Below are 9,589 nucleotides of genomic sequence, written 5' to 3' on the forward strand. Positions count from 1 at the left end.
TGCTATGGGAAGGGAAGGAAACAGGTCCGTGACGTAGGAAGTAGTGAAGGAAGTAGTATAGGCAATCATAAAATGCTATGGGAATAGAGGGAAACAGGTCCGTGACGTAGGAAGTGATGAAGGAAGTAGTAAATGCGAGCAGTCCGGAGTGTGGGGACTGTTTATGACGATAAGATTAGGGTATCTGCAATCCTAAAATGCTATGGGAAGGGAGGAAAACCGGTCCGCGACGTAGGAAGTGGTGAAGGAAGTAGTCAAGGCGAGTAGTCCGGAGTGCGGGAACTGTTTATGACGATTAGAATAAGGTATCTGCAATCTTTAAGTGCAATAGGAAGGGAGGGAAACAGGTCCGCGACGTAGGAAGTGGTGAAGGAAGTAGTCAAGGCGAGCTGTCAGGAGTGAGGGAACTGTTTATGGCGATTAGATAAGGGTATGGGCAATCCTAAAATGCTATGGGAAGGGAGGGAAACAGGTCCGTGACGTAAGAAGTGGTGAAGGAAGTAGTCAAGGCGAGCTGTCTGGAGCGTGGGAACTGTTTATGATGATTAGATTAAGGTATTTGCAATCCTAAAATGCTATGGAAATGGAGGAAAATAGGTCCGCGACGTAGGAAGTGGTGAAGGAAGTAGTCTAGGCGAGTTGTCCGGAGTGTTTGAAATGTTTATGACAATTAGATTATGGTATCAGCAAACCTAAAATACTACGGGAAGGGAGGAAAACAGGTCCGCAACGTAGGAAGTGATGAAGGAAGTAGTCAAGGTGAGCTGTCCGGAGTGTGGGAACTGTTTATGACGATTAGATTAAGGTATTTGCAATCCTAAAATGCTATGGGAAGGGAGGAAAACAGGTCCGCGACGTAGGAAGTGGTGAAGGAAGTAGTCAAGGTGAGCTGAGTAGTCTCTCACCTCCCCATCGGTGTAGTAGTCCGGAGTGTGGGAACTGTTTATGACGATTAGATTAAGGTATCTGCAATCTTTAAATGCAATGGAATGGAGGGAAACAGATCCATGACGTAGGAAATTGTGTAGGATGTAGATGTGTGGATTTATGTATCTCCAATACTACGGTGCTTTCAGGGTGAACTAATGATTTTCCCCGAGCAAAGCTCGGTCCCCAGGTACTATAATCAAATGACGACACTAGCTTGAGGTTCGTGACGTATGAAGAGGTTAAGGAAGTAGTAAAGGTGAACAGTCTGGAGTATGGAAACTGTTTATGACGATTAGATTAAGGTCACAACATTCCTAAAATGCTACGGAAAGGGAGGGAAACAGGTCCGCGATGTGGGAAGTGGCGAAGGAAGTAGTAAAGGCGAGCTGTTCGGAGTGTGGGATCTGTTTATGACGATTAGATTCAGGTATCTGCAATCTTAAAATGCTATGGGAAGAGAGGGAAAAAGATCCGCGACGTAGGAACAGGTGAAAGAAGTAGTAAGGTGAGCAGTGTGGAGTGTGGGAACTGGAAACCGTTTGTAGCAGTTTTAATGTATCTGCAATGCTGAAATGCTATGAGAAGGGATGAGAGCATGCCCAAGACATAGGAAATTGTGAAAGAAGTAGTAAAGTCTAGCAGTACGGACAGTGGGGATGTTTGTTGCAATTAGATTAACGTATCTAAAATACTAAAATGCTATGGAAAGCGATGAATACAGGTCCACGACGTAAGTGGTGAAGGAAGTAGTAAAGGCTGGCAGTGCAGAGTGGGGGAACCGTTTGAGCAGATGGATAAATGAATTTGTAATACTTAAATGCTATGAGAAAGGAAGGAAACAGGCCAATGACGTAGTAAATGGTGAAGGAAGTAGTAAGGCTAACAGTGCAGAGTGTGGGAACTGTCTTTGGCAATTAAATTAATGTATCTGCAATCCTAAAATGCTATGGGAAGAGAGGGAAACAGGTCCACGACGTAGGGTGTGGTGAAGGAAGTAGTAAAGGTGAGCAGTGTTGAGTTTGGGAATGGATTAATGTATCTGCAATGCTAAAATGCTACGGGAAGAGACTGTAGACTGTAATATGTTAAAATGATTACGAAGCACAAATCGATACATATTTTCGATACATGCAATCGTTTACAATCGAAATTTACAACTGAGTTGACAACAGCTGATTTTTACTCCATAGAGGCTAAAAACGATTTTTACTCCCTAAATATTAAATACCCCCGCCGCAGCAAACCTGCAGACTAAGCGAATTTCCATTAACCTGATTGGATTTACACTAAAATGCCTTCATAAAAATAGCACATTTATTTCCTATTTAAATAGAATTAGCGGGTACTTAGGTTTGCTGCAACAGGGAGGGTAAAAAAGATTTTTTTTATAAATAGTTTAGTAAGAAATAAAAGTATTTTCCAAAATCAATCAAAATATGTTCATAAACAAGCAAACTACAACAGCTGACTTATTCTCCATAAGAATAACATGGGAATTTTAAAATTACAATTTTTTGGAATTTTCTCTGTAACAATTAGGAGCATAATAACGCTTCAATATACTAAATTATTTGTTTTTTTAAGCTCTACAAAATGGTTTAAAAAGAAATTGTGAAATTTTGTGTTTTTAGGGTCAAAAAGTGGAAAAACCTATTTTTACCCCATAAAACCCCCCATAAAACCCCGTTCCCATAGTCCGATCATGCTGGTTCGCGAACTCGTTCAAGTTTATCCTGCCTTACACCTTTAAGCCAAATTTTATCAAAATCGGACAAAAATTACTCAAGTTATCGTGCGGATGGACACATATATATATATATATATACATATATATATATATATATATATATATATATATATATATATATATATATCTATATATAGATATATAAAAATTTGAACGAATGGTGTTTTTGGCCTCTGGGGACATCAAAATGAAAAAGTAAATCGGTCCCGGGCTTAGGTCTTACCATGAGACCTACGGTAATAGCTACTTCCCTATAGGGAAATTCGCTAAAAATGCTACTTTAGACCCACAGCGAATGCATGAAAAAATACTGTTTTTACTGTAGTAAGACAAAAACAATATAATATGAACCCTTGATGACTCCGCTCAATTTTGTGGATGCCTCTGCGAACGCCACCTAGTATAGATTTTCGTAATGAGCGACATTTTTCCTACCTGTAGGCTAAACGAAACGTGATACGTATATCTATATAATTAATACGTGAACACGAAGTTTGTCGGTTGAACTCCTCCGTAATTTCTTAACCGATTTTATCCATTGACGTATCATTGGAAAGAGCGTGTCGCGTAGATTTGCAAACTGGCCTTGAACTGGATTTGAAAAAGTCCCTTGGGCTCTACCCCAGTGGCTTTGAAGGTTCCCATGTTATCCTTATGAAGATCATAATTGTTTAAATTTTGATCAGCTGTACAATTTAATTGCTGTCAATATTTAAACTGCATTTCAAAGAAAAGCGTCCTACAAAAATTAAATCTTTGAAAAATAAATCATTGAAAGAACCCATTTGCAAATTATTGAAACATTAAAAGTCATAGAACGCCCCCTAGTAGAAGAAATAGAGATAATATTTTTTTAAAGAATTAACTATCGTCATTAGCCTGTATAATGAAGAACACCTACAAGATTCAGATTCCTACAAACTATGAACGAGGATGTTAGCCGAAGTGCTACAAATTTTATTAGGAAACATGGACTTAACTTTGTAATCATTGCAGAGGAAAGCCCTCTAAAGCCAAATATATCTGGTACGTCAATGACATTAACCTATGTTTTCATAAAAGTCAAGCAATTTTAATAATAGCCTATGAAAATATCCAAGAGCCCCTTACCAACATTTTACTGAAGGCTTTTAATTATTATTCATATGCTAAGGGAAACAAAAATCATCTGAACAACAGAAGGTCTTTAACTTTGCATTTCTCAGGTAAATATAATTAACGTTATTGCAACTAAACAAAACATACACCAATTGAACAAATAAAATTGTGACAGACAATTTGATGAAAAATAAGTACGACAACGAATTTAACACAAACAAAAAACTAACATTTGGATTATGAGTTAAAATTCTGGTGACGCAATAACAACGATAAATATACAGAAAATCAAAACAAATTGAAGACTGGTACACAATCATCACATGTTTGATTTTCAGCGTGGGATGAATATAGATAAGTTCATATTTTATTTGGATTGTGGTCGAGTTTTGACCACTGGACGACATCAATTCTTATATTAAAGTACTTAACTCATTTAGGTACTTCAATAATACCTAAATGATAAATACCTTCTATTTAACTCAAATAAAACAATCTGGTATTAGGTATAGATGTATTTACTCAAAAACCTATTTCTATGATAATTTAGTCACGAAATCCAAATGTTTAGACCTATCTATAGATTATATCCGCTTGTTTGGATCATACAAGTCTAGATAGTATTTTTAAAATTTTAAATATGGTATTTTTTTATTAAACCCATTATGCACTACAGACATTTTGCGTACAATTTACTTTGCTAACATACACTCTCATATTTGTTACGGAATAAAGATTTATGAGGGAACAAGTAATTGTAACTATAATCAAATTTTATATTTACAAATGAATGCTACAAGATGAAACCTTAACCTGGATTAATACTGTTTAAATTTTTTCCGAAAATAGGAGATGAAAAATAGTGGAAAAAAAAGGCACTACGACTTATTTGCGTTGTGCACCACGAATATTATGTAGAAAAAATTTCGAAATTTCGTACATACAGCTTAAGAAGTTAAGACTAAATATTTTTCATAGTTTAGAAATTTTAAAACGTGAACTAATACTGTATTTCCTTAATATTGTTGTTGGAAGACGGCAATTGCTAAAATACTGTGCGCGTAAACTAATTCATTCACCTCATGGTGGTCATCTAAGTCGATTATTGGACAAACTAAAAGTCTTACGAAAAAATGTTTGGAACAAAAATTGAAGAACATCTTATTATCTATACTTTTCTCGCTGAAAGTTTTCATCTGACCAAAAAATAAAAAAAATCCTCGCTCACTTACTTTTTCATGTTTACATTGAACAACCTTTTCATATTTTCCATTATTAAACATTAATCATCTGCACGAACTAAATTGTATTTATATAGTATTAAACATCAGTTTACGCAGAATTTAAATATGTAAATTTCATCCTCTCACTATTTGTATTACAATTTAGACGAACGTGCAAAGCGACAGGGAACGCACCACTTCGAATAATCTCGCCAACATCGGAAACTCTCTTCCAGCATGTGCGTGTGTAATGGGTGCGTGTGTGCGCGTACGTTATCGCTTCCTGCACAGACTGTACCCATTGTCACTTGGAGTTATGAAACTTGGTGTTATGAACCCTTGGAGTTTTGAAACTTGGACTTGTGGTCCTTGCAAATCTGTACGTTTGGAGTTATAAAATTTTGTATTTTAATTTACTTGGTTTTATTTTAACTTGGACTTATGAATCTTGGAGTTATGAACGCTTGGAGTTATGAAACTTGGTCTTATGATATTTTGGTTTTAATTTACTTGGACATAATTTTACTTGGAGTTATGAAATGTTGTATTTAAAAGTACTTGGAGTTATGAAAACTTGGAGTTATGAACCTCACCCCTTTTAACCACGGTATGGATAATTGTCTAGGCCTGTCCAGAAGTAGGCTACTAATTTCTAATTATATTATCTACATTGTATATTTAAGGCATGTCTTCCCTACTTATTATATTATTCTGTTTTCACTTAAATCAGCTGAATGCGATTTTACTTATAACTTATGTTTAATTAAATTCCATTTTAATTAAACATAAGTTTAGTCTACTTATGTTTAGGCCTACATTCCAGCCATTTTATGTTGCACGGTTGAATTTAAATGTCAAATTTCCCCTCCTGTTGTTATACTTTAATACTCGTTTTTTTATAGTTACTGTTTTTTTTATACTTAAATACTTTAACCGATTGTAAGGGTGAAAAATGTAGCCGTTGCATTTGAATGTTAAATTACCTTTCTCATTTTTATACTTTACTTTTTGGATGTTAATATCAGATTCCAACTACTGTAATATTTTCCTGGTCAAAACTGCCATAATGCACTTCTCGAAGAGGTAAATTTGAGTTATTATAATTTTAATCTTTAAAACCAGCATTAGTAAATAAATCTATTGACCTTTTTACATTTAGTTACTTATACAAATATCAAATCACGTTTGTTCCGCTCAACTGGCTTTCACCTCTCTGAAAGCAACCCTAGTATATGTAGGCCTTAAGGAATATATGGTAATATTTTGATATATGTAGGCCTAAAGGAATATATGGTAATATTTTGAGCCTCTAGAAAAAATAGAAAAATAAAACTCTGCTGAGCGTCCAGATTTGAATTAGCATATTCTAGACTCCTACACAACGATACTGTGCTGACATTGTTTAGCATCATTTTAGAACACATTTAGGTTGTTAAGTGTGAGGGATGTCTGGTAAAACTGGATTAATTTATCAACAAAACCATTTAGGTACCAATATTATACAGTGTTAAATGTGTCCCCTTTTTGGGCTAAAATAAAATATGACTAATACATTATACAGGGTGGCTGAAAAGTAACTTGCACCCCCACTTAACTTTTCAACCATTTGAGATATTTGAAATCGGTTTGCGGCAACCTTCTTAGATATGAGGGGCTACAATAATTATGGTCAATTTTGAAAATTTGGCCCTTAGGGGTGGCGGGGGTAGGGGGTAGCTCAAAATTTTCAAATAGCAAGTATAGTCGAGTTTGGTATCATTTTGTAGGTCTTGACGAAACATAACAATTAACATAAAGAAAATAGAAATTGGACCATTATTGATAACAAAATGGCACTTCAAAACTACTTTAAATAACCATTGTCTCAATCATTTTTAGCTGCCATTTTGTTATTAATGGTCCGATTTCTATTTTCTTTATGTTATTTGTTATGTTTCGTAAAGACCTGTAAAATGATAAAATGTAGCACTGCATTTCCAAACAAGTTGCCGTAAACCGATTTCAAATATCTCAAATACCTAGTTAAAAAGTTAAAGAGGGTGCAAGTTAATATTTTTGCCACCCTCAAGGTTATTGTTAAAGGTTATTGTGCACATATTGGAGTGCCACAGGGCTCTCATCTTGGACCGCTTCTATTCTCCCTGTTCGTCAATGATGTTGTGGATGTACTTGACTGCAACTGTCTCCTGTTCGCAGACGACTTGAAGATTTTTAGAACTGTTCGCTCTAGTGAGGACTGCCTTCGACTTCAGCAATGTCTTCGGCGTGTTGAAGATTGGTGCACCGATAACTGCATGAGGCTCAACGTTAAAAAGTGTGTGGTGGTTACATATAGTAGAGCTAGAAGGCCTGTGGATTATAATTACTGCCTAAGCAACCTGCCCCTCGCTAGAAGTGACAACATTCGAGATCTGGGTGTTGTACTGTCTGCGGATCTGAGTTTCTCACGCCATATTGAGGAAATTTATTCTAAGGCCACCAGGATATTGGGACTCATCATGAGATCCTCTAGATGTGGTCTGAGTATAGAGGCGCTTCGCACACTGTACATTTCTTTGGTGAGGTCAAGACTTGAATATTGTAGCTCTATATGGTCACCCCACCAACAGTGCTACATTGATCGTCTGGAGAGTGTCCAGTGCCGATTTCTACGTCTTATTGGGTGTAGGATGGGTTACATGTACCGGGATGTACCTACCCAGGACATCAGAAGGTTTCTTGGACTTGATACCCTGGCCAAGAGGAGGGAAATCAGTGATGCCATGTTCCTGTTCAAGATACTAAATGGACGAATCAACTGTCCTGATCTGCTTGCGCTGATTGACCTGCATGTTTCCCCACCTAGATCCACTCGTTCCAATGTGCTGTTTGCTCGCCAACACTGCTCCACGAACTATGAACTTTATAGCCCTCTGCCTAGACTGCATCGACTCGGCAATCGGCTCTATCATTATGTGGACTTCTTTGACTGCTGTCCACGGGTTGTCAAGAGGATTGCGTCTTCGGTTCTTGAGGAACAGTAATCTCGTTCTGCTGTGATTTAATTGTACAGGTCTTGTGTAATAATTTAATTCTCTGTCAATGCTTCCTTATCAATGCTCCCTAGTCATTATTGCCGTCTGTCACTAGTTTATTGATATTGCTTGTACTATTGATGTAGTTTTATCTCTCTTGTTATCTAGTTGCATGTTTTCTTGTAGTATTTTATCGACTGTTATTGTTTCCAAATTTCTATTTATTGTTATGCTTGCTATTCAACTAGTTTTTCTTTTCTATTAGCATGTGATGTTAGTACTGAATTGATGTATGTATTATCTTTCTGTTATCTAGTCGCATGTTTTCTTGTAGTATTTATCGATTGTTATTGTTACCTAATTCTATCCTTTGTTATGCTTGCTATTCAACCAGTTTTTCTTTTTCTATTAGCATGTGATGTTAGTATTGAATTGATGTATGTATTATCTTTCTGTTATCTAGTCGCATGTTTTCTTGTAGTATTTATCGATTGTTATTGTTACCTAATTCTATCCATTGTTATGCTTGCTATTCAACCAGTTTTTTTTCCATTAGCATGTGATGTTAGTCCCTATCTGCCTTTTAATAAATCCTGCAAAAAAAAAACAAAAAAAAGTAAAAGAGCATGAGAAAAGGCAGAAGGGAAGAAAATTTAATTAGGATCTTTCAATATTGTATCTGATCAGCATGTCAACCCTGTTATGTCAACCCTGTAAAAATGGTGTTATACCGTAAACAAATAAATAAAACAAATAAATAAAATTTGGATTTGAAACGTTTTAGGGCGCCATTTTGTTATTAGTGAGCCGATTTAGGTTTTCTTTATGTCAATGTTTATGTTTCGTCAAGACCTGTAAAATGATACCAAACTCAACTATACTTGTCATTTGAAAATTTTGAGCTACCCCCTACCCCCGCTACCCCTAAAGGGCAAAATTTTCAAAATTGACCATAATTATTGTAGCCCCTCATATCTAAGAAGGTTGCCACAAACCGATTTCAAATATCTCAAATGGTTTAAAAGTTAAGGGGGGTGCAAGTTACTTTTCAGCCATCCTGTATAATCAACTGGTAGGTATCCGGTAAAACTTAACAGCAAACAGCTGTTTTCTGTTCTGGACTAAATCCAATCCTTGTGTGGGAAGTTCCTCAAAACAGTGTAGTGTGGCGTAAAATAATTTACCAACTCAAATTTATTATTTTTATATGGTGTCTAGTAGTCGGGAAAAAACGGGCAAGTCGGGAAATAGTATTGAATTTCGAATCGGCCTTGAAAAGTCGGGATTTAGTCTTTATTTTGATATGAAAGTTGGGTATTTTCATGATTTTGACGCGATCATCACAGACGACGCCGATGACGTTTCCGTGGCCGCGGGAGTCAATGATGATGTCTACCAATGAGGGTATCACTTTTTAGAAATCACCACCAATCCCTCCACATGAAAAAAAAACACCAACCTATGGCCACCATTACTTAAATTTTTAAAGAAATTTAAATCCAAATTTGTAAACAATCAATTCAACCTGTAAAACGTCTGATCCTTATCAAATCAACCAAATTGTGATCGAGAAGACA

Source organism: Macrosteles quadrilineatus, unplaced genomic scaffold (assembly GCF_028750875.1).
Source record: "Macrosteles quadrilineatus isolate MER2022 unplaced genomic scaffold, UCM_ALF_1.0 Scaffold_9__3_contigs__length_116548681, whole genome shotgun sequence".
In the NCBI taxonomy this organism is placed as follows: domain Eukaryota; kingdom Metazoa; phylum Arthropoda; class Insecta; order Hemiptera; family Cicadellidae; genus Macrosteles; species Macrosteles quadrilineatus.